The 26,509-nt window shown below is 30.4% G+C and overlaps 1 pseudogene; it reads left to right on the forward strand.

The window, feature by feature from the left end:
• LOC140955400 (uncharacterized) overlaps window positions 1-26,159 on the forward strand; it is a 92,715-nt pseudogene extending 66,556 nt beyond the window's left edge.
• The last annotated feature ends 350 nt before the right edge of the window (window positions 26,160-26,509 follow it).

Genomic DNA, 26,509 nt, shown 5'->3' on the forward strand with positions numbered 1-26,509 from the left:
CGGAAGTGCTTTTAACAGGAAAAGATTTATTTTTAGGCTGGTTAAATTTTTAGAACTTTATCAGTTGTGACCAGTAATTATTTTTTAAATTATTTATTATATTAAAATAATATTTTTTAAAAAATTAACATGGAACATAAACAAAGCAAAATCATTTTTAAAAATAGCATTTCTTTCTATCATTGTCGTCGTTTCTTTTGATTTTATCGAGACTTGGACAGCAAGTATTCAACAAGACCTGTGCAGGTGTTGTCATGAATATTCTAGAAACAGGGTTCGTTCATGCTGCTCGTGTGTAATCTGGGCTTCTAGAAACAGGTGTTGTCATGAATATTCTAGATAACAGGTTTTATCTTTCTTATTGATTACAAATAGCATCGAGAATTAAATAATATTATCTTAATAAGTTCCAATTTATTCTACAAAAACTATAAAGATATGACAAAAAGATGTATACAAAGTAGCTATTTATTGTTTGTAAGTATTATTGTATTGCAAAGACAGAAATAAGATGCAACTCATGGCGTAGGTTTTGATCATCAACTTGCAAATTATTGGATTAATTTGATAATTTTTTAAATAAAACAACATTATTTTTTGTTATAAATATTTTTTTGTTCTAGTAAGGTTTATTAAATACAAAATATAAAAGATTATTATAAGACATGTTGTTAATTATCTTGATGGATATAAGAATGAAAAATTTTATTGGTAAAAATAATTGTAAAATATGAATGTAATTTTTCTGTTAGTATTTTTATTTGTATTTATTAATTTTCTAATAGTAAATTAAAAAAAACTATAACTGATTTTGGATTATATACATAATTGAGGATAGAATATGTGTTTTTTGACATGGAATTTTGTTTTTGTTTTGAGGTTTAATAGATACAAAACATGAAAGATTGCTGTAAGATATGCTAATTTCTTTTGTTATCAATACTGAGTCAAATTCATAGTCAATAAGTATTTAGCTATATACAATTAAATTAATAAGATATAAGATATAAAGTAGCATGGTTGTTTTTTTTTTTTGGTTTTAAAAATAATTTTAAAAAAAATTAAATTTTTTTTTAATTTTTTTTACTTTAAATTAATATATTTTTAGTGTTTTTAGATTATTTTGATACATTAATATCAAAAATAATTTTTTTTAAAAAATATAATCTTAATATATTTCTAAATAAAAAAATCACTTTAAAATATAATCATATTCATACTCACATGTTAAAATGTTCGGTGGGCCCCAAAGGTGTTGAAAATGGGAAACGTCAATAGTCGGCTCGTCGCTCTTTTATCAGACGAGTTTGGTTTTGCTGAAGCACAATGAGCCGACAGAGGGCTTCGCTTTCTTGCCGGTAGAATCTAGAGCATTGGATTTTTTAATCGTAAGGCTGCCTGTTTCGACAAAAAGAAAGAAAAAAAACTCGGTCATGTGTATTAATCTGAACAAACTCGATCATGCATATTTTAGTAATATTCCGAGGGTGTTTTTAATTTTCTTGTAGTGGGTCAGCTTTAAAAATATTCTTTTTAAGAAAATAAACAGTTTTTACTTGGAAATGATTAAACCAAGTTGAAGCAGTGATTATTGAAATGAGCAGATAACTCAAGTATTTTCGGGTTAATCTTTGAGCCAGATCTAGCATTTATGATTTAAGAAAGTATGTTTTTTTTTTTTTTTTCTAGATTAAATCAATACATGAAAATATTTACTGAATTTCTCTTAAAAAACAACAGTGTTTTTCTTATTAAAAAATTGGTTCTGATCTGATTAGGTTTAAAAAAATCCAAGGGTTGCTGCTCATGTGTGTTGATTTTTCTTCGTGGACGAATTTAATGAAAAAAAAAAAACTTAAGTACCATTAATTTTTCAAGAGAAGCATGTAGCCTTCAATGCCTCTCAAGGGTTGCCGGCCCCATATGTATCGATTAGTCGGGTGGGGTGGAGTCATGAAATTATCTGTACCATTGACACCTAGAAATATAATATTAGAAACTTAAACGTTATTGATTATCAAAAACTCTATGGGAAATTTAATTTTGAAATAGATATTTGTAAAGTTAAACATCATTTAAGTATTTGAAAGTTTGTTTAAAATTACAAAAATTTTATAGAAATAAACATAAATAGATTTATTAAATTCAGTGGAGTCCATGATCAGAATTATGAATTTAGTAAATTAAATCACAAAACCATAATCGATCTAATATGTTATTGTTTCAATAAAAAAAATATACATTTTTAAAAAATTAAGTTAGACAATGTTTCTATCTATTATATAGGCTGTTTTCAAACTCGTCAAGTTAATTAGATTATATTATAGCAATTCTCATATAATTTAATTTGAAACTTAAGCTAAACAAGAAATTAAATCAGGAGAATTTAAAATTGATTTGTGTTGGGTAGATTTAATAAACAAAATAAAAATTTAAATATTTTTTTTTTTGATCTAAAACAAACTTTAATTTGACTCACAGTATGCAGTACAATAAAATATATCTTGATGGATCCTTGGGATAAAAAGATTGTTTTAGGACATTTTGCTTATTTCTTTTTTTATGTAATCAATCAAGCTCATAGTGAATAAGTATATACAATTAAATTAAATAGCATATAAGAGAAAAATTAATGGTCGAAAGCTAAAGCTAAGGTGATGCGACGTCGAGCCACTAGTCGATAGTTGTAACGTCAGTTTGTTGGTTCGTCGTTCGTTTCTCGGGCGCGTGTCGTTGTGCTAAACACAATGAACCAATAGCGTGCTTTGCTTTCTTACTTGGAAAAACTGGAGCATTGGATTTAATATTGATCTTTAGGTTGTCTGTTTCTAGAAAAGAAAGAAAGAAATATTTATATTATCAATGCAATGCAATGACTGAATAACATTTAAATATTATCGTAGCGTTGTTTCATACCTAAGCAAGTATACTCATTTTTCTTCATTGTTTGAGTTTGAAATTAAATTTGTGAATCTATTTATCTAGAAATTAAAAAAAAAAAATAATTGGACCAATCCTTGAAGTCATCATATCTTATATGAATTTGTTTTTATTAAAATGATATCATTTTATTTAAAAATAAATTTATGGTGTTAACTGAATCATTAAAAATACAATTAGATTAACTAGGGTTTAATTAGTCATTGTATAATTTAATTTTTTTTCTGTTTAATTTGAAACTTAATTTAAATTAAATTTTAAATTATGAATTTCTCAAATTAACATGTGTAATATCAAGAGGAATTTATTAAATTTATCAATAATTAGTCAATAGTCAATGATAAGGGAATTTAGTGTTGATTGATAGAGAAATTAATTTAAAAATACCATGCAAGAAAAACAAAAACATTTAATTAAAGTGAAACGGGCCCATCATCGATTATTGTAATTCTTTTAATTATAAATAGGGTGAAGAGAATGATGCTCGCTGCACTTTTATCAGCAACTAAAGTAGTTTCCCTCTTAGATACAGTTAGAATCTCCCATATCTGTCAACATGCCAAAAATGCTATTCGAAAAGAAACTCTCAAAAACAGACATTGAGTATAGAATGACAGTTCCGATGAAAAGCCTCGACGCTTTCCAAATCCCAGAAGGAGAACACTCTAAAGACTTTGGTGTCACTGACATCCATGGCAGGAGGTGGAGGTTCCGATGTTGCACAAGAAAAACTGACCCCTACCCTAAACCAGTCCTGTCTTCAGGTTGGATAGAGTTCGCCAAAACTAGAAGTCTCAAAGAAGGTGATGAAGTCACCTTCTCAGTAGTCCAAGCTTTCATATTCAATCAATTATTTATTTATTTATTTATGATTCAATATTTATACACCGATGAGATGGACAGTCCAAGCTTTCATATTCAATCAATTATTTATTTATTTATGATTCCATCTGTATGCTTTCGAATGTATAAAATAGTTTGAATAATTGTTATCTTGTACAATATGAAATAACTTTGACAAATTTATAATTTAAATCATAGATACTAGACTTAGTTTTGAGATCTAACTAGTTTAAAGCTCAAGTCATAAGTTTTTCAGGGTGAAATTCAAGATAATATCATTTTGTTTTTCTTAAATGAAAAAAAATATTATTTTAGATAAAAATTCTTTTTAAAAATATTTGAAATCAAGTAGTCTAGTCTTATTTAAGATTAATTAGTGACAACTAAGTTTAATTAAATTAATTTTCAATCCAATTTAAAATAAATCTCAAGTTGAATTATAAACTAATAATTTATTAAATCAACTTGTTAAAGCTGTATTCACTATAACATTGGTCCACGCTTCGCCGTGAATTTGATCATTTTTTTTTTAATATAAAAAAATATTAAGAGGATAAAGAATTTTTTAACAATGTTATTAAACCTGACGAAGTGAGTTAATTCTAAAATCTCTTGACTCTACTTCTTATCTAACTCAAGTTTTTTAATTAAACCATGCGAGAGCTAACTCAACTTAAATCGATTAATTTCATAAGTCCATGTGCAACCTTGATGATCAATAAAAACATGACTTAGCTTTTAAAAAAACTTCAAAATGATAATTTTTTAAAAAATAATGAGACAATGACGGATTGGATTGACCTCGCTCCCCAAGCGAACCATATCATGGGCTCTACTGGGTTTAATAATTTTTTTATAAACTTTTTAATTTAATTATATGATAAAAATAGATCCTCACAAGATTAAGCATCAACTTAAAAATAGATATTTATTTGAGACAATTATCCCTAGAAAGCAAAAAAAATCAATAATGCAGTATGTTTTTCAATCAATCCAATATTAAATGATGAAATAAAAAAAATAACAATTAAATGACCAAAAACAAAAAAAAACATATCCTAATGGTGAGTAAACTTGTCAAACCTGTGAATCAGGTAAGCCGGGCATACCAAACTTGTGAACTGGGTTATGGACTCCACTGAGATTATATATATTTTTTTAAAATTATTTTTTATTTAACTATATGATAACAATAATAGATGATTGCAAAATTGAACACCAACCCAATACCAAGATTTGTTTTTTAAAAAAAAAATTGTGATAACCTCATAAAAGGTGATACCAAACCAAATATGAAATTGAATTCTTAATTAACCCAGCATCTAAGGATGAAAAAAACATTAATTAAAAATAGTTAAACTTGCCAGACCCGCAAACCAAGTCAACTAGATTAACTAGCCAGACTTGTAAATAGGTCTTGGACTTTATAAAGTTTAATAATATAAATTGTTTCTGAAACTATTTTTTTTAACTATATGAGAAAAAAAATAAACAATAAAAAAATCAAGTTCAATTAGAGAAAAAAAACACACCCCACCAAATTCATAAACCAAGGCAACCTAGGTTACCCTAGCATACTTGCAAACCATGCTAATCTTATAGAAAGTTAAAATAAAAGGAAATAAATTATAAAGCTAAGTTCTTAACCATCTCAATATTAAAAGATGAAATCGATAAAAATAAATTAAAAAAAAACGATAACAAAAACTCGAAAACAAAAAGAAAAAAGAAAGAAAGCAAAACACTATAGATTACTATTGTCATTCACAATGCAATGTGTGTGGGTGAACAATGGTTTCCTCACACCTTTTAATTTTTGTTACTTTATAATATTTAATAACATGACTTTTCTTTAAAATTATTTTTTTAATTATATGAAGAAAAAAATAGACTATAAAAAAATTAAGTTCAATTAAAAAAAGAAAAAATAGACAACCTACAATCTCATAAATCAAGGCAACTTAGGTTACATTGACAAATCCGTAAAGTACTGCACTAACCTCATACAAAGGTAAACTATGGAGCTAAATTTTCAACTATCTCAATTTGAAAAGATAAAATAAAAAAATAATAGATTTGAGAAAAAAAATCAGAACAAAAATTCAAAAAAATAAATAAATTAGGAAAGCAAAACATTGTGGATTACTATTATAATCCACAATGCAATGAGTGTTGGGTGAATAATGGTTTTCCCTTATATCCTTGAATTTTGGTTACTTCATGAAGTTTAATAATATGTTTTTTTTTTTTATCTAAAACTATATATTTTTTTAACAATATGAGAAAAAAATAGACTATAAAAAAATCAAGTTCAATTAAAAAAAAAACATATTAAATCTATAAATTATGGCAACCTGAGTTACTTCGACAAATCAGCAAAACCACGTTAACCTCATAAAAAAAAACATAAAAAAAATAAAATTACAAAACTAAATTCTCAACAATCTCAATATTAAAAATAAAATAAAAAAAATAATTTTGAAAAAAAAGAAAAAAAGAAAAAAAATCATATAATCAAAGAAAAAAACAATATAAAGAAACACTATATCGTAACTTTTCTTATAGTAATTATAGTCTCTCTTGTCTCACAACTTTCTTTGTTTTTTCTTGAATAAGTGCTAATGTTTTTTTGAGGGTCCACGCACCACATATTGAAAGAAAGAATCTCTCGTCTCACAACTTTCTTTGTTTTTCTAGAATAAGTGCTTATGTTCTTAGAGGGTCCATGTGGGGCTGCACAGATCATCGAGCGTTCTCTCCCTTGTTTCGCACTATATATCTACAAGAAATAAAATAATAAAATCTTCAATCTTTTATGAGATATATAGATCTTTCAAAGGTCTATCGGTCTCGTCTGGCATTTCTTTCTACGCACATCTTTTCAATAAATAGAGCTTCGATTTTGAATCATTTAATAGTTTTCTCGTACAAACTATATAATATATTCCAACAAGTTTATATTATATGGTCGATCATCGAGGCCTGTGCTCTATCTCGTTCGATCATGGGAAGGATGCGATAGATCTTGGCACCATCGCAGTGAAAAATATGTTTTTGCTCTCTCTCTCTGTTGGTAGAGAGAGAAGGTTTATATATATATATATATATATATATATATATATATAAAGAAGATTTGAGTTATTTAATAATAAGTTGTTTAGTAAATAAACTATATTAAAATAATCTCGTTTTTATGTTATCGTTGTCTTTATAATTATATTTATTCATATAGTTTTTATTATGTTTGAACAAAATATTAATAAATCCCGTACTTATAAACAATACTCAACTAGAATTTTATATAGTTTTTATAGTAATCTTTGTTTAATTTGGTATCAAGTTTGATTGAGACTGAATTTAGAAAGTCTATCCTAGGAGTGATATCTAAACATGATAGTTTTTAAACAAAAACATAATATATTTTATTTTCACGTACCATATCATATTTAAATTCTTAATTATTTTTTATTCTTAACATAAATAATATTGTATCACTTGATTTCATAATTTTATTAAAAATGGTTTAATTGAAAAACAATAAGGGTTCAAAGAATATATAATTCAACTCCTATATCATCATAAGCTTTTGAATAATTTTAATGACTTTGATGCAGGTTAGTCTAAGTATAAAAGATTTTTTTTTTTTTACTTCTTTTGTATCTTATGTACCTAAAAATATTGAAGATCACATGGAATTTTAATTAGTTTTAATAAAAAAAATTTATAATAAATCTAAATTAAAAAAGTTGTAATTCAAAGTATTTAGTTTTTAAAAATTCATATTTTTTCTTTTTTCAACTCGCTATCAAAGGTTTACATTTTGTCTTTTCTTATCCGCATACTACGTAGCAAGAGAGACTTAGCATTGTGTTAACAGTTTTTAATAAATGAGAAAAAATAATTTGTTAAAATACAAATATATTGACACTCATGAAGAGACTAAACTAAGAAATTGAACGAATATAAATGGAATTGCCGATGATTTTTTTTATTTTTTATTTTTTTGTAGTTATATTTACCAACCAAATTTTTTCCTTGCTAAAACTGTTAGTATATACAGATAAAAAATATTTCGTCAATATATACCAAGGAATCACAGATAAAATATAAAAAATTAAAAAAAATAAAGCAATGCAATGATGTAGAAATTTTTGTAGATGATTTTACCGATGAAATTATAATGGGATTCAAACCAAGATATCCATACAATGACGTGTCTAATACACAGAAAAAATCACTGACAGAGTTACAAACATAATCATTTTGTCTGCAATTCCATCGATAATATTTAATACCCTGACTATCGATCCCCCCTCCCTTATTTCTCTTTCTTCTTCCCCCCGCATCTAAACAAACTCCCCTACTACAAACAACCAGCCCCCCTAAAAAAAAAAAAACTCCACCCTCATCTCAGCACAACTCATCATTCTTTAATTTTTTTTAGTCACATCATCCGTGTTCTGATTTATTGCGGATTTTTTTTTTTTTATTTTTAGTACACACACACACACATTTAATTTTAACATAATTTTAAAATGTCAATTTTATTATTGAAAGTTTTTTAGTATATGTATTTTGTTTGGGTATTTACTTGTTTTATTGTTTTTTTTCTCAAACAAACTTGCAGTATGGATTTATAATTTTGTACTTGTTATGGTTTGTTTTATTTTTTGTAAAATTATATTTGTTTGTAAATTGTTGAAACTTATGTTGAATTATCGATTTAGGTGTGTTGTGATGAAATAAATAATGGCTTGTTTAACGGGTCCGTTTTAATTTTTATCAATTTTATTGCCGAGTTGTAATTTTCATAAATTAATGTGTATAAATTTATATATACATAGATAATTGATAATGAATGTTTAAAAGAGGTTTGAAAGCAAGTTGGATAATCTTAAGCTAAACTAATATGTCAAACTTGTGAACTGGGTTATAGACTCCACCAGGATTATAAATTTTTTTTTTTCAAAACTATTTTTTATTTAACTATATGATAACAAAAATAGATGATTGTGAAATCAAACACCAACCCAATACAAATGTGTTTTTTTAGATCACAATAACCTCATAAAAGACGAAACAAAACCAAATATGAAATTGAATTCTTAATTAACCCAACTTATAGGATACAAGATATTGACAGATTGTAACAGATTGTATAGCTATAATTTAGGCATTTGAATGTATCTCTTAGCTGACGTCTAGGCTATAAATTAGGTAAGTGATATGCTATTGTATAACTAATTGCAAATTTGCATGGCTTTGTATAATGACTATAAATACATAGAATCCAACATTAAAGGGTTGAGTCATTCTTCTACAATATTTTCTTTATTCTTTTACCAACATTTAAGGATGAAAAAAAAACTAATTAAAAAAAGTTCAACATGCCAGACCCGCGAACCAAGTCAACCAAATCAACCAGTCAAACCTGTAAATAGGTACATGGACTTTATAAAATTTAATAATATAACTTTTTTCTGAAACTATTTTGTTAACTTTATGAGAATAAAATAGATGATAAAAAAATCAAGTTCAATTTAAAAAAAAGATAATCCACCAAAATCATGAACTAAAGCAACCCAAGTTACCCTAGCAAACCCGCAAACCATACTAACCTTATAAAAATGTAAAATAAAAAGAAACAAAATATGAAGCCAAATTCTCAATCATCCCAATATCAAAAGATAAAATCGATAAATTTTTTTTTTTAAAATAAAACCATAACAAAAACTCAAAAACAAAAAGAAAAGAAAGAAAGAAAGAAAAACACTATAGATTACTGATGTCATTCATAGTGCAATGTGTGTGAGTGAACAGTGGTTTCCTCACACCTTTTTAATTTTTTGTTATTTTATAATGTTTAATAACATGATTTTTTTCTAAAACTATATTTTTTTAATTATATGAGAAAAAAATAGACTAAAAAATTCAATTTCAATTAAAAAAGAGGAAAAAAAAAAGATAACCCACCAAACTCGTAAACCGGGGCAACCTAAATTACCTTGACAAACCCGTAAACCACACTAATCTCATATAAAGGCAAACTAAAAAGAAGCAAATTACGAAGCAAATTGAGATTCTCAATAATTCAATTTGAAAAGATGAAATCGACAAAAAAAAAATTTGGATTAAAAAAATATCATTGTAAAAATTAAAAAAAAAAAAAGAAGAAAAAAAAGCAAAATATTGTGGATTACTCTTATAATCCGCAATGCAATATGTGTTGGGTGAATAGTGATTATCCTCACATCTTTAATTTTTGTTACTTCATGAATTTTAATAATTTTTTTTTTCTCTAAAACTATTTTTTTAACAATATGAAAAAACAAAATAGACTATAAAAAAGTTAAGTTCAATTAAAAAAACCTATCAAATTCATAAACTGGAGTAACCTGAGTTACTTTGACAAACTCGAAAAACCACACTAAACTCATAGAAATAAAAAATGAGAAAAAATAAAATTATGAAGCTAAATTCTCAACAATTTCAATATTAAAAAATAAAAATAAAAATAATTATTAAAAAAAGCATAAAAAACAAAAAAAAAAAAAAAAAAAAAAAAAATCATATGTTCTAGGAAAAAAAAAAGAAAAACACTTTAATAATTCATATTATTTTATAATAAAAGCTATAATGCTTTCAACAAGACATTTTACTTATATATATATATATATATATATATATATATAATCTCTCTTGTCTCACATTTTTTTTTTTCTTGAATAAGTGCTAATGTTTTTTTCAAGGGTCCACGCACCATATATTTTGAAAGAAAGAATCTCTCTTGTCTCACAACTTTCTTTGTTTTTTCTTGAATAAGTGGGTAACGTTCTTTGAGGGGTCCAGGCACCATATATTGAAAGAAAGAAAAGTCAAACCTTTCTGCTTCAAGTGGGGCTGCAGAGACCATCGAGCGTTCTCTCCCTTGTTTCGCACGATATCTCTACAAGAAAGAAAATAATAAGATTTTCAATTATTTTATGAGATGTATAGATCTTTCAAAGGTCTATCGGTCTCGTCTGGCATTTGTTTCTACGTACATCTTATCAATAAATAGAGCTTCGATTTTGAATCATTTAATAGTTTTCTCGTACAAACTATATGATACATTCCAACAAGTTTATATCATATGGTCGATCATCGAGGCCTGTGCTCTATTTCGTTCGATCATGGGAAGAAAGCGATAGATTCTCGCACCATCGCAGTGAAAAATATGTTTTTGCTCTCTCTCTCTCTCTCTCTCTCTGTTAGTAGAGAGAGAAGGTTTATATATATATATGCCATTTAAGAAGATTTGAGTTATTGAATATTAAGTTGTTTAGTAAATTAACTATATTAAAATAATCTCGTTTTATGTTATCGTTGTCTTTATAATTATATTTATTCATATAGTTTTTATTATGTTTGAACAAAGTATTAATAACTCCCGTACGTATAAACAATACTCAACTAGAATTTTATATATTTTTTATAGCAATCTTTTTTTTAATTTGGTACCAATTTGATTTAGACTGAATTTAGAAAGTCTCTATCCTGGGAGTGATATCTAAACATGATAGTTGTTTTTAAAAAAACATAATATATTTTGTTTTCATGTACCATATCATATTTGATTATTCTTAATTATTTTCTATTCTTTACATACTTAATATTGTTTCACTTGATTTCATAATTTTATTAAAAATGGTTTAATTAAAAAAAATAAGGTTCAAAGAATATATAATTCAACTCCTAGATCATCATAAGCTTTTGAATAATTTTAATGACTTTGATGCATGTTAATCTAAGGATAACCTTGTCATTATTATTTTATAAAAGTTCAATAGAAGTCATGGATAATCATTTATAGATGTTTTGAGATTCATCCTAAGAATTGCGGATGATGAATTATTATAATGGGGTTTAGAGTTTTATTAATTTCACAATATCTATTTTGAAAAATATTAGTGGAGGCGGTATTAGGTATCCATGAAAGATGTGTAAAAATAAAAAGTTCATCCAGATGTTGTAATGATGTATCTTCTACATAAAAGGGTTCATGGAGGATCACCTATGTTGGTATGCACATACAGAACTATTTGTTCATAACAAGAACATGGTAGAAAGGATGGTTGGGTCAACTTCTAATGCTAGCAACGTGCATGGAGTTGTAAATGACAACAATAATCCTTACATGAATATGGTTATGGATGCAATGAGAATGAATCAAGATAATATCAGTCAGTGTTCAATCATAGAAGAAGAACTTAATGCAGATGCAACCATGTTTTTTTTATCTTTTAAAAAATTATGATGAACCATTATGAGATGGTTGCACAAATCACATTAATTATCGGTCGTTGCACATGTGTTAACCATCAAGTCGGATTATAGGTTGAGTGAGGCCGGTTATGACAGAATTGTCGAATGGGCGAGAAGCATTTTACCTTAAGGAAACAGGTTACAAGAGAACTTATATGTTGCTAAATTCATGATGAAACCCCTTGGTTTAGGATACTAGAAAATTAACATGTATCCAAACTTTTGCATGTTGTACTAACTTCAAAATACTGAGATGACCGAGTGCATGACATGTGGGTATTCTCGTTACAAACCCAGAACTGACATACAAAAGACTTTTGTAGCCTATAAAAAACTTAGATACTTCTCAATCACACCTAGATTGCAAAGGTTATTCATGCCATCAAAGACTACTGAGCACGTGATATAACACCAATCACATGATGCGGTGGATGGAGTGATGGTGCATCCTTCTAACAACGAAGCATGGAAACACTTTAACAGTGTGCATCCTTACTTTTCAGCTCAATCAAGTAATATGCATCTTGAGTTGTGTACAAATAGATTCAATCCATTCGGGTCATTTGTTACTCCATTGGGGATGTGTATAAGGATAGAGTTCATGTGTTTTATCTATGGTCATACCCGGTCTTATTAGTCCAGACCAAAATATAGATGTTTATCTTCGATCGTTGATTGATGAGTTGATGCAGTTTTGGTCCTCCAGGCTTTGACTTATGATGTATCGAGAAAGCAAAATTTTCGTATGAGGGCAGCTTTGATTTGGACTATCAATGATTTTTCAGCTTATGGAATGATTTCTGGTTGGAGCACGCATGAAAAAATAACATGTCCATATTCATGGAAAACAACAAGGCATTAATGCTAATAAACAAGGCTAAAACGTCATTCTTTTTTTACCACCACCAGTGTTTCTTGCCAACAGATCATAGGTACAGAAACAAGAAAAAAGACTTTTTTGTTAGTAAAGTTGAAAAAGATGTTACACCCCCGTGTTTTTATGTTGAAGAATTGCATGACATGGTGTTAGAGTACGGTGACATTGTGTTTGGTTTCCAATCTTGTAAGAAGAAGTTTCTTGATTTTGGTTTGACTTACAACTTGGTAAAGCGAAGTATTTTCTAGGAACTCCCTTATCAAAAGACCAACCATAACCATGATATCATGCACATAGAAAGTAACATGTTTGAGAACATTTTCAACACAAATATGAATGTAAAGGGGAAGACAAAGGACAACATTAAGGCTACAATGGATATAACGTTGTTTTATCACCGTTAAAAAACAGAGTTGGTTTTTGATAGGTTACGGGTTGCAAAGCCTAAAGCAAGCTTCGCCTTAGAGAAGAATTTGCAACTCCTAGTCTACTAATGGCTTAAGAGTCTGCGTTTTTCCGATAGACATGTGTGTTAAACATATCAAGGTTAGTTAATTTATTGCCAAAGGGGAATGCAGATTATATGGAATAAAGAGCCATGATTGCCACATGTTTATGCAAACACTTATTCCATTGACTTATCGTGATTTATTGTTAAAGGGGATATGGGATGCATTTACAGAGATCAGTCATTTCTTTGGAGATAGATGCTCCAACAAGTTGCACACACATCACATTGAGAGGCTTTAAACAAATATCGTCGATGTCACACCCGAACATCGCGGTGACCAATTAAAAATTTCTTGATGGAAAAAAGAACATATATCTGGTATTTTGTTCTTTGGGGGGAAGGTCTAATTCAAGGAGTCACCACTTACTATTATGGTAACTAGAAACCTTAACTGGTGAACAAAGATTCTATGATATGAGACTGATTACATAAAAGATAAGATATTATCACCCCTTAAATGTCCTGCTTGAGGTAGGCTGCATTGGTGGCTTTGTCTTAAATTGCTAAAGGTTTGTTTTTGTTTTGGTTTTATGGTCTTCCTATAATATCCTAACTCTGGTGTTGGTGAATATTCGCTTATGAATATTTCCAACTTTGACGTTAGTAAATATTGCGTAACAAAAAAAAAAACAGTATTCCTGACTCTGGCGTTAGTAAATAAATATGTGAAAATTAGATTAAAATTATTTTAAAGAAAGGGAAACTATTTTTTTTACGTTTTATTTTTTTAAAATTAGGCTGGACCCAGTTGACCAAACCTGGTTACTGGCCCAAACTAGTGACCCGACTGGGCAAAGCAGCATGCATACATGCATGAATTATTCACGTATGCGTGTTGTATAGTGTGAATGTAATTATAATTACCTTTGCATTGTGTATTGAGAAGTGAAAGTTGCAAAAAGCAGGGTAATAACATAACTGGAGTCGAGGTTTGAAGACGAAAATGATGATGATGGAGGGTTGGTTAACCAATGTTCTCCTATGTTTTGGTTTTTTCTTATTTTCACGACCATGGTAGCAACATCTTCGCCAATGTGAGAATCAACAACTCCGGCAGCCAAACTCTCTATCAACACCGCCACTAGCCGTACGTCATCCTCCAAGATCAGACTGCCACCGCACCAATTAGCTTTCTCATATTCCCTTTCTCCTCCTCCTCCTCCTCTTTCACTATCTCTGTTCACAACATGAATAGTAGACGTGAATTACAATTCACATCAACTGCTCACGCATGAACAATGGGTGTGAATTATAACTCATGCCCACTATTCATGCAGTGGACGTTGGGCTGGGCCAGTTCTGGCCAAACCCAACTATATGGGTCGGAATCGACCCGGCCTAAAAAAGAAGGAAAAAAGATCTGTTGGGCTAAGATTAGCCCAGCCCAAGTTTCCTGGGCTCGGCCCAGCCCATATATTTTAATACTATTTAATTAATATAATATAATATTAATATATACATTTCTTAAAAAAATAAAAAAAATAAAAAAATCCTTTTTAAAAAAATTATGATTTTCTTGTATGTTTTTCTACCAGTTTTACTTAATTCCTGGTTTTCTCAGTACATTTTCTAAAAGTTTTTCAAAATTTTTTAAACAAATCTAAAAAATTTTAAATTAATTTCTATTTAAATTTTTTGTTTTGTTTTCATGCATATGGTCAAATCCTAAAATTGTTCCAAGCATATCTTCATAAAATCAAAAATTTGCATCTTTCTCATGTTTTAAAATGCAAAATGGATATTGTAATCAGTTTTATAATTATCCATTAAAGTTTGACCAAAATATCAAAAACCCTTTTACAATTTTTTTTAGGGTTTAAATGTAGACTTTAATGACTCGTAGGGTGTAAAACTACAAGATATGATACACCCTTAGGTATTAAAGATACAAGGTGTAGAAAATGCGATGTTAATGTTCAGACTTTAGAACAGTTAGGATTTAACCCGATAAGGTAATGACTCTTTCATGAAAAGAAATCTATCTTGAACCGTAGATGAGTCCAAAAAATAAAAGCCTGAGCTAGAAAAACAATCAAACAATAATGCAACTTACCTTAGATAGGGTGTACTAGGGGTGATGTGTCTTTTCTTTACACAACCAGTCCTTAACCTAGACTTTCACACACCATAAGTTCATAGTGACCATAATATTAGGTGGCGACTCCTAAATATTAATCATAATTTTATGATTAAATCCAAAAAGGTTTCCAACACCACACCTAATTAAGAGGCATGATAAAACCTCATCGTCGACGACGACATCACAACGCTCACCGCGACAACACCATTTTGGATATTTTTTGCTAACCATGGGATTTCTTGCTCTATTTTCCTTTTTTTTATTAGCAACAAAGATTTCCAATCCTACCCAATGCTTTCTAGCAGCTGCACAGCGGCTCTGTTTTAGACCCCAACAAATTGCAAGTAGAGCGAGTGCGTAACTGACGTACCTTGTTACTCCAATTAATCGTACCTAAGGCTTTTTCCCACAACTCATTAGGTTTTTCATATTCCTCATCCAAGGAGCGCTCCAATTGAAAATGCTTAATGAAAATCTTTACAATTTTACCTTCCAATCATCTTTAGAAAAATTCTCCCACTCGTTTGATATGAACAGCTCGAGTGACTTTTGGTTGAACCACCAAATTTTTTTGAATACTGGCATCTTAGTTTCTACATGGCTTACTAATAAGATAAACAATAATGAGACATAACATCTCGTTGAAACTTTACCAATTCTCTTGCAATGATTAAGAGATATAAAGGTTTCGGCCAAAATCACAGCAAAGAGGTTGATCTTGATCTTTTCATACTCTATAAACAAATTAATAGCTTCCAGACTGATAATTCTTGTAGTAGAAGGACACAAAACTAACCCAAATACTCCCAAGGCCAATATTCTTTATTTAACTATTTTAGCACCCAGATTAGCTTTCTTGACAATCAGCAGCTCTTCTAGTCGTTTCCATCCCAAACCCCCAGAGTTTAACTGTATTATCTCTATACGAGTTTAACTGAGGGATCTCCAACAGGTTAGCAAGCTCATCCATAGTGTCATCGATTTTCTGGCGAAAGTATACTTTAGGGGCATCCTTGGGGAATTCAGTCAACACACTGTATTCTTTAATGTTAGATGTCTTATTGATATTTCAAAATGTGAAAAGACAGTAATCGAGATCCTAAAAATGGATCAAAGCTTTTTATGGCTGATGGTAACACTGATACTTTTAGAAGGTGCAAAATCCTTCCATATTTCATGGCAAATTCCGTCTCGTCTACTTGATACTTGGTGAGCGAGAACAATCGGTTGGTGTCATTTATTATGCATTGAATGTCTTTGAGTAGCAGTATCTCACTGACATCCAGTCTAGGGAAGTCTCCCTTAGTCATTTGCAAGGATTTAGACTTGAGTCCATACTTAAGAGTTGTTATCTCACGAATAGCGACCATTATGTCACTCGAAAGCCTTCTAATAAGGATGCTTACATGTTAAGCTTATCTCAATGAAATTACATAGGGATTAACCTAAAGGGTAGGTTCTAGTCATTAAATGCATCGAGGTAGTTTTGTTATCTAGTCGTAAAGGGTCTTTCGCGTGCTTAGTGATCATCCTTGAAAGGTCAAGATGCGGTTTACATGCAGCTTTAAGATATAGGCCATGAATAATATTAGTTTGAAATATCAACCACTGTTGAGCAAACAATCACATGGGAGTTGGATATGCATGATAAACATGAATAACTTCGCATTCTAAAACAGTAAAAAGAGCAAAATAAGAACTAATAAATAAAATAAAAATTGATAAACACAAAAAAAAAGAACAACACGACAAACATTTTAGCAATAAGAAGACAAAAAGCAAAGTCTAGTCCTAAATTCCCTTGCGGAGTCATCATTTTATCACACCCAAACTTTGCGGCGACCAATTAAAAATTTCTTGATGGAAAAAGGAACAAATGTCTGAAATCTTATTTTTTTGGGGGAAGGACTACTTCAAGGAGTTGTCACCTAGTAGTATGGTCATTAGGAACCCTAACTAGTCAATAGAGATTATATAGTATGGGATTGATTATGTAAAAGGAAAGATATTATCACCCTTAAATGTCATGCCTAAAGTAGATTGCATTGATGGTTTTGTCTTAAATTACTAAAGGTTTGTTTTTGTTTCGCTTTTATAGTCTTTTTATAATATTCCTAACTTTGGTGTTTGATGCAACCATATTATTCGATAGTTTCACCCACATTTAACTAGTGTTTTGCCTATGTTTTATATATAAAATGCCTTGATATTCTTTGTTTTATGTTTTGAAGGCACTTTTGGATGAAAGATGCAAAAATGAGTAAATTGAAGGTAATTGGCAGATTTGACGTTCAGTCGATGTTTTGTGCAGAACGTGAGCTCTAAAGGTCGAAATCAAGTGATTCTAGTGGCATTAAAAAGCTAACATCCATACCTTTTTGAAAATCTAAGGCAAGACAATAAAATAAGAAAGAGCATGAAAATCGCAGTTTTCAAAGTCAAATATCGTAATCTGCTAATGTTGACCTTCAGTCATTCCAACTTGAATATCTAGAGCTAAAAAAGTCCAATTGATGCAAACTCAATTGTTTTGGATTCCTGACTCAAAGGTCTATAAACGCTCCAAATTGCAGCTAAAAACAATGTCATATGAGGGAGATATGATTTTTCAAAGATGACAACTGAATTTTGCCAGCAAACAGGTTTCGTGAAGAAACGAGTCCAAATTACATTCCGAAGCATCTAAATTGATATCCAAGTTTTTATTTCAGCAATGTAGCTCCTCTAAGTGAAAGCTTGAAGATTTCATGCAAAGCGATTTCTTCGTTTTTAGGAAAATAGTTATTGAACTACTTAAATGTAAATTGTCTACTTAAGGGAGGACTATTTTGTAAAAATAGAGATTAGGGTTTCCTAGCATATAAAAAGAATGAGAGAAGAGAAGGGGGGCAGCCACCCAAGAGGAGAAAAATGCCCCCCTACTCTAAGAAATCCTAAATCATGCATTCTTCCATCTTTTTGATTAGTTGTTCAACGAACATGCAAGGCTAAACTCATTTTCTTGGTTGTAAGGACACGGAAACCTTCGGATTTCAAGAACTGTGAGATCTATTTTACCTTTTCTTTTCAGTTTATATTATGAATATGCTTGTTCTCTTATGCTTATTTTTCCTATGATTGTTTATTTTAATTGCTAGAGCGGACTCTAAGTTATTATTGTAGACAATTTATTGCTAAGTTTGATATTAAAACCGGAGTTGTGGTATATGAACTTGTGAAGCAACTGAGTTTAATAATTGTAGCGAATCTACGTTATTAATCTTAGGGAGAACATTCGATCAAAGCAACATAAGCAGACAACTTAGTTGTTAAGATTAATGAATTTATCTAGATCTTAAGGCTGCCATTGGATTAAATCATTAGTGCGAACACTGTGATTATTTGTTGGTTAGGGTTAGTTATACGGCGGATCCGTTAATTAACCAACGTTAAGAAAAGATAAAAATTCAGAATATAAACTGGAGTTTCGTTTCAAGGATCAGTTATGATTTCTACAGGTGGATGTGTGATTGCGACCAAGGTTTGTTCTCTTGATAATTTTCTGGTTTTATTAAATTTCATTTTTCTTTTGCTTTAACCTAGATAACATCCAAACCCCCTCAAACTGCATAACGTATAGCATAAAAATCTGAACTAAATCTTCCTCGTGGGATCGATCCCTTGCTTGCTCTATACTATCTTGTGTGTTGTGTTTGAAACTAGGGTAATTAATTTGTGCGACCGCGACATCGCAACAGTGTCAGTGAAAATTCACCTATAAATATTTATCCAACTTTGACGTTAGTAAATATTACGTAACCTAAAAAGTACGGTATTCTTGACTCTGACACTAATGAATAAATCTGTAAAGTATGGATTTAAAAAAAAAAACTATTTTTTGTACCTTTTGTTTTTTTTTTGTAAATTAGACTGGATCTATAGGCTGAAGCTGGGCTAAACCAGTTGGCCAAGCCTGGTCGAAGCAGCATGCATGTGTGAATTATTCACGCAGGCGTGCTGCACAATGCAAAGTTAATTATAATTACCTTCGCACTGCACTGTGTATTGAGAATTAAAAGTTGCAAAGAGCGGGTCAAGAGAAGAAAGAGCATACCTGGAGTCGCTGCTTGAAGACGGAGAAGATGACGAGGGAGGGCTGGTTAACCAATGTTCTCTTTTTCTGTTTTTTCTTATCTTCACTTGTTCTGGTCTCCAGTTTTCTCTCTGTCTCTCTGTTCTTCTTCTTTTCCTCCTCTCTGTTTTTCTTTTTCTCTATTCTCTCCCCTTTTCCTTTCTGGTTTCTGCTGCTCCTCGCCGTTATGGAAGGGGAATGGAGCTGTTGGTCACAGTCTGAGAATCCAACTTTCTGGTCACAGTGGAGACAGGGTTGCTCGCGTGAGGAAGAACTTCCAGACGTTGCTTCAATGGAGGCTGAGAGAGTGTTCGGCTGCCGTGCTGCCACTGCTATTGCTGCTCTGGGAGGAAGGAGCTATGGTGAAAGAGGCTTTGATGGTCTAGACTAGATGGAAGGGAGTTACAGTGGAGGAGGCTACAGCTGGGATGGTGGATTGGCTCGTTGCTGGTTGTTTACTGGTGCAGGCCACGGTGCAGCAGAGATGGCGTTGCTACTGCTGTTCACGACTAAGGAGACAATGGACGCGGTCAGGAGGAGCACGGTGAAACTTGCTGGCAGGACCTCCTGTCACCAGGGAGAAGAGAGATGGTGCAGCCCCGGCCGAGCTGTGATGGGGAGAAACCAAAATAGAGAGAGGGAAAGAGATTCTGGTTGCTTTCCCTTTTTGAAGGATTCAATTTAATTAAAAATATTTAGAAATTCTTATTTGATGAATTTCAATCCGTCATTAATTTTATCTATATAAAAAAAATAACTAACAATATAATTAAAAAGTAAATAATTCTAGAATTCTTTAGAAAATATCAATAGAATTTTTAGTCAATGATTTTCTTTGTAGTTGATATGATGAATCATACAAGGAAAAATAAATAATTTACCAACGAGTTTACGAACCAATTTTACCAACAATAATTCCATTAGTATAAATGATACGTCATTATACTTTTTGACTTTGTTTTAATTTTTTATTTTTTTAATTCTCCTGGTATATATCAAGGGAATATTATTGTTGGTAAAATTCACTATAATTTACTGACAGAAATATTCTCTCAAAATTTTTATTTATATTTATCAATTTTTTTATAGTAATTTTTTTATTAAATTAAATTTTTAGAATATTAATATAAATAAACAGCGTTTAAAGATAACATGCAATCGGTTATTAATTCTGATGATACTTTACATAATAAGTTTTGTTTGATAATTCTTGTGATTTTTTTATATTTAAAGTGTTTTTTATTTGAAAAATATGAAATTAATATTTTTACATAATTTTAAATAATGAATATATTAATATGAAAAAAGTAAAAAATTTATTTTGATACAATTTCAATTATTATTTTTATTTGCATATCATTACCATTTCCATGCATAGAAGTTAAATTTTGAAATGGATTAGTCTAATTCACTTTTTTTCACAATATAAATTGATTAAGTAGGGGTGAGTAAAAAAACCAAAAAACCGATTAAACCATAAAAACTGAAAAAAAATAACCGAAAAAACCGAACCATGAAAAAAAAACCGATTAAGAGTTTTTGAAAAAACCAATCAGTTCGGTTTCGGTTTTATAAGCCTAAAACTAAAAAAACCGAACCAAACCCAAACTGAAAAAAACCGGAAAAAAACCAAGACAAACTAAAAAACCGAGCCAAACCGGGAAAAATCGAGCCAAACTAGTTTGAACCAGTTTTTTCCTGAAAATAACCAAATCGAACCAAAACCGATCGGTTTGAACTGGTTTCAATTTTTTTTTTTATATAAAAAAACCAGTTTTAGTTTAGATTTTTACTATACATGAATGCACTATAGATTAAGAGATAATTCACTATGGACTTACTGTACGTGTTTTTATTGTGGACTAAGAGACAATTTAACTGTGGACTTGCATAATTACTTTGTTGTATATTAAAACGTATGAGGATTTTCTACTGTACATGCAGTGTGGACCAAGATACAATTAATTATGGACAACACTGTAGTACCCTGAGGGCGTTCCTTTCTTGTGTTTTTAGTCAAGAATTGTGGCTGGGGGCGTGGTCCATTTGACTTTTTCCATTAAGATGAGAGCAATGCAGCAATAGAGGTGATATTAGAATCGCTGGGTTTGGCTTTGGTAGCCGGACCCAACACTGTTGGGGTTGGTTGATAAGCCAGACTCAAAACACTTCAAAAAAAATATCAATAGTGTTGGGTCCTAACTCACTGTTGACAACACTATAGGGCCCGTTGGGGGGTCGTTGTCTTTACTATTTGTAAATCAGAAATGTTGCTAGGTCATTGCAACAGGATTCAATAGCTTTGGGTCTAGCTTCCATCAGGACCCAATGATGTTAGGTCTTGTTGGACCTATTAGAGTTGGGTCCTGCCTCAAGCAGGACCCAAGACTTTAATTTTGTTTTTTTTTAATAAAGTAAATATGAAATAAAGAGATGAAATTGTTTTTTGTTTTTTTTTTTCATTTGAGGCTTGGTTAGATTTCCTTATTTAAGTATACTTGTTATTGAGGAAACATTGCATGCATTCATTGAAAAACATGAGACAATCAACACTCAAAATGCTCAAACCATGGCATATCTAAAAGATGCTCTTGCAAAATTCACATCTACTCTCAGTTTTCAAGAGAAAGGTAAGTTTCCATCTTAACCACAACAAAATCCCAAGGGGTAATACAATGCAAATGCAATTAGTTCTGGAAGCCATCACATGGATCAAGTCAAATCAATCATCACTCTTTACAGTGGTAAGATTATTGAAAAACCCACTCTTGAACCTTACGAGAAAGATGATGAGTTAATCTCCGAGGGTAAGGAAGAGGTTAAAGCTGAACATTGCAAAGAAAAGACTGATGTCCCCCATCACTTCTATTTCCTCATACCATGACCAAACAAAGGAAAGTCAATCACAACTCTGAAATCTTTGAAACTTTCAAACAGGTAAGGATCAATATACCTTTGTTAGATGCTATTAAATAGGTACCTTCTTATGCTAAATTTTTAAAAGATCTGTGCACTGTGAAGAGAAAATTGAATGTGAAAAAAGAAAGTCTTTTTAGCCGAACAAGTAAGTGACATTCTTCAGAACAATAATGCTTTGAAATATAAAGACCCTGGTTGTCCTACAATATCTTGCTTTATTGGAGAACATAAAATTAAGAGAGCTTTACTTGATCTTGGAGCTAGTGTGAATTTACTTCCATATTCAGTCTTTTAGAGTCTTAATTTAGGTGAGTTAAAACCAACTTTTTTAACTCTTTTACTTGCCGATAGATCTGTAAAAGTGCCTAGAGGAATAGTTGAAGATGTGTTAGTACAAGTTGATAAATTCATTTATCTTTTGGATTTTATTATCTTGGATACACAACCTGTTGAAGCATGTAATTCAATTCCTGTTATTTTAGGACATCAATTTCTTACAACTTCTAATGTATTGATTAATTGTAGGAATGGATTGATGAAGTTATCATTTGGAAACATGACATTGGAGATGAATATTTTCAACATTTGCAAGCAACCTAGAGATAATAATGATTTACAGGAAGTGGATTTTATTAAAAAATTAGTTTATGATCAATTTCAAACTACTTCCAATGAAATTGAGTTTAATGAATCTGAAGATTTGCAAATGGTTTATTTTTAAGAAGAATCAAAGGCAAGTAATTGGAGATCATAAATTAAAGAATTACCACCACGATCAATTGAGTCTATACCTTCAAGTGTTTAACCACCAAAACCTGATTTGAAGCCATTACCATTCAATTTCAAATACTCATTTTTGGAAGAAAATGAAACTTTTCTGGTAATAATCTCTTTTAAACCTAATGCACATCAAGAAGGTAAGTTATTACAAGCTCTGAAAATGCACAAAAATGCAATATGATGGACTATAGCAGACATAAAAGGAATTAGTCATTTGATTTGCACACACAGGATTTATTTAAAGGAAAATGCTAAACCCTCTAGAGAAATGTCACAAAGGCTTAATCTTAATATGAAAGAAGTAGTGAGGAATGAAGTTATTAAGCTTTTAGATAATGGAATAATTTATCCTATTTCTGACAGCAAATGGGTAAGTCCTACCAAGGAAGTCTGGAGTCACTGTGATAACAAATAAGAAAAATGAGTTAATTCCAACTAAGATTATTACTGAGTGGCGCATGTGCATTGACTATAGGAAACTTAATTCAATGACTAGAAAAGTTCATTTCCCTTTACCTTTCATGGGTCAAATCCTAGAAAGAGTTACAGGTCATGAATTTTATTGTTTTCTAGATGGTTATTCAGGTTATAATCAAATTGAAATTGCATTAGAAGATCAAGAGAAGACTACTTTTACATGTCCATTTGGTACTTTTGCATATCGAAGAATGCCTTTTGGATTATGTAATGCACCAGCCACATTTTAAAGATACATGCTTAGCATATTTAGTGATATGGTTGAATGTTTTCTTGAAATTTTTATGGATGATTTTTCTATTTTTGGTGATTCATTTGATGATTGTTTGACTAACTTAAAAAAGGTTTTGAGCAGGTGTGAAGAGAAGAATCTTGTGTGAAATTGGAAAAAATGTCATTTTATGGTAACAAATGACATTGTACTTGGTCACATTATTTCATCGAAAGAAATTGAGGTTGACAAATCTAAAATCAAGTTAATTGCCAACTTGCCAACACCAAAATCTGTTAAAGATGTTAGATCATTTTTGGGACATGCTGGTTTTTATAAAAGGTTCATCAAAGATTTTAGTGTCATATCTAAGCCATTGTGTAACCTTCTAACAAAGGAAAATGTTTTTGAATGGATTGAACAATGTGAAAAAGCCTTTGTTAAACTTAAAAACTTGCTTACTTCTGCTCCTGTCATTCAACTTCCTGATTGGTCATTACCTTTTGAAATAATGTGTAACGCTAGTGATTATGTTGTGGGTGTTATTTTGGGAGAAAGAAAATATAAGAAACCTTATGTGATTTACTATGCAAGTAAAACTTTAAATAGTACTCAAATGAATTACACCACCACTGAAAAAGAATTACTTGCAGTAGTATTTGCATGTGAAAAATTCAGGTCTTATCTTGTTGACTCACCTATTATTGTTTTTAGTGATCATGCAGCTTTCAAATATCTTCTTTCAAAAAAGGATTCTAAGGCTAGATTGGTACGATGAATTTTGTTACTTCAAGAATTTGATATCACAATCAAAAATAATAAAGGCATTGAAAATGTTGTCGTAGATTATTTGTCAAGATTAACAACAGATTTGAGATCTGACATCATATCAATCGATGACTACTTTCCTGATGAATCCTTATTTTCTATATCTACAATACCTTGATTTGCTAATATTGTTATTTTTTTTTGTTTCAGGACATTTGCTACCTCATTGGAGTACCCTAAACAAAAGAAAGTTCTTGAACGAAGTGAAGAACTTTTATTTGGATGACCCTTATGTATTCAAATATTATCTTGATCAAATATTTCAAAGATGCATTCCTGACAATGAGGTAAGTAGTGTCATTAAATTTTGTCATTCTAAGGCATGTAGGGGCCATTTTTCATCAAAAAAGACAACTGCAAAAATCTTACAAAGTGGATTTTACTGGCCCACCTTATTCAAGGACTCACATGCATTCTGGAAGACTTGTGAAAATTGTCAAAAGTTGGGATCTATTTCAAAACGTCATATGTTGCTTTTAAATCCTATTCTTGTCATTAAGATCTTTGTATATATTTTATAGGTCCATTTCCTCCATGATTTGGTTTCTTGTACATATTAGTCATAATAGATTATGTTTCAAAATGGATAGAGGCAATTCCAAGACGAAATAATAATCACAAAACAGTGATAAAGTTTTTGAAAGAAAATATTTTAAGTCGATTTGGAATCCCTTGAGCCATGATAAGTGATGGTGGAACACATTTCTGCAACAAGTCATTTGAGTCTTTGATGAAGAAATATGGAATCACACACAAAGTTGCCACCCCTTATCACCCTCAGACAAGTGGACAAGTAGAACTTTCTAATAGGGAGATCAAACAAATCTTGGAGAAAACAGTGAACCTTAATATGAAAGATTAGTCTTTAAGACTTAATGATGCACTTTGGGCTTATCGAACTACTTATAAAACATCATTAGGTATGTCACCTTACAGACTAGTCTATGGAAAACCTTGTCACTTGCTTGTGGAACTTGAACATAAAGCTTATTGGGCTATTAAAGCTTTTAATTCAAATATTGATGATGCTAGTCAGCTATAAAAATTAAAAATAAAAGAGCTTGAGGAAATAAGAAATGATGCATATGAAAATTCAAGAATTCATAAAGAAGGAATCAAAGAGTTTCATGACAATAAAATACTGAGAAAAACATTCAATGTTGGTCAAAAAGTCTTGCTTTATAATTCTTGACTCCATGTATTTCTTGGAAAGCTAAGATCAAGATGGAGCGGTCCATGTATTTCTTGGAAACATGTGTATCCATATGGGGCCTGTGATATCGAGAATCCAAATAATGGTAATTTTTTCAAGGTAAATGAACATCATTTGAAAGTTTAGTTTGACAATTTTTCAGTTGAAAATGACTCTATTGAATTGGGTGATCCTGTATATAAAGATTGATTCTTTTTCTCACATTGTTTTTGTGTTTCTTTTTTGTATGACTTTTGTTTTACTAGTTTCTCTTACCCCGGTCAAATGGCAGATAACGGTACTCTATGACTTTTAACTAGTTCTTTCAGTTTCCCATAATATCTTATATCTATGTATATATTTGTTCAATTCCTTGGTCCTTCTCTTTTCTTTACATCTCTTTTCCACTTCTCATCTTAAAAAAAAAAAATGGACA

The sequence above is a fragment of the Populus alba genome, chromosome 3, assembly GCF_005239225.2.
Source record: "Populus alba chromosome 3, ASM523922v2, whole genome shotgun sequence".
In the NCBI taxonomy this organism is placed as follows: Eukaryota; Viridiplantae; Streptophyta; class Magnoliopsida; order Malpighiales; family Salicaceae; genus Populus; species Populus alba.